At 42.0% G+C, this 1,072-nt stretch overlaps 1 protein-coding gene across 1 annotated transcript in view; it reads left to right on the top strand.

Moving 5' to 3' along the window:
- Positions 1-1,072, top strand: part of TMED9 (transmembrane emp24 protein transport domain containing 9) — a 44,106-nt gene that overhangs the window by 13,164 nt on the left and 29,870 nt on the right. The gene's annotated exons all lie outside the window — the stretch shown is intronic.

Genomic DNA, 1,072 nt, shown 5'->3' with positions numbered 1-1,072 from the left:
TTGAGACAGAGTCTCACTGTATCACCCAGGCTGGAGTGCAGTGGTACCATCTCTGCTCACTGCAACTTCTGCTTCCTGGGTTCAAGTGATTCTCCTGCCTCAGCCTCCCGAGTAGCTGGGATTACAGGTGCCTATCAGCACGTCCGGTTAATTTTTGTGTTTTTATTAGAGTTGGGGTTTCACCATGTTGGCCGGGCTGGTCTTGAACTCCTGACCTCAGGTGATCTGCCCACCTCGGCCTCCCAAAGTGCTGGGATTACAGGCATGAGCCACCGTGGCTGGCTTAAAATTATAATATCTTTTATCCTTCTGTTTCAGTCACCGTTCTAAGCACTTTTAAGGGTATTAACTAATTTAATCCTAAATACAATGCCATGAGATAGACTTTATTATCATAATAATTTTATAACGGGGCAAACAGCATCAAAAAGAAGTTTAGTAATATTTTGTCCAAGGTCATCCCGCTGATAAGTGGCAGGCATTTGCTCACACAAACTCCGGGCCAGGCCTTATGATACATGTTGAATACAATATTGAATAAAATCTGTCTCCCGCCTCCAAGAACCCGTTAAAAAGTACATGGAAACTGTTAATACGGTGTCTTAAGATTAATAATATGTTTCAGCTACAAAACCTGTCCGCTCATTCTAGCGGTATGGCATCTTGATAATCCTAGGGGAACGTTTTCTATTATTTCATTGGGAATTATTGTTAAACAAAAATGACAGATGCAGATGTTGTTAAAAGTCAAACGCTTTAGAAACGTCAATTAAGGCACGTGCTGAAAAGCACCCATAGGATTTGGTAGCTAGGAGCTCACCAGTGGTATTCACTGGAGCTGGAAACAGCAGAGGCAATGACGATAGGGTTTGGGAGGGAGAATGAGGCGCTGTCCATGGTCCTGAATCATTCTAAACTGGTACTATCAACTGTATAAAAAACCTGTGTGTGGGGGTGGGGGGTGGGGTGGCGTGTTTTTTGTTCTTTCTTTCTTTCTTTCTTTCTTTCTTTCTTTCTTTCTTTCTTTCTTTCTTTCTTTCTTTCTTTCTTTCTTTCTTTCTTTCTTTCTTTC

The sequence above is a fragment of the Mandrillus leucophaeus genome, unplaced genomic scaffold (genome assembly GCF_000951045.1).
Source record: "Mandrillus leucophaeus isolate KB7577 unplaced genomic scaffold, Mleu.le_1.0 Scaffold366, whole genome shotgun sequence".
Taxonomy (NCBI): domain Eukaryota; kingdom Metazoa; phylum Chordata; class Mammalia; order Primates; family Cercopithecidae; genus Mandrillus; species Mandrillus leucophaeus.
Note: the sequence above shows the minus strand (reverse complement) of the source record. Positions and strands in the feature narration are given on the sequence as shown.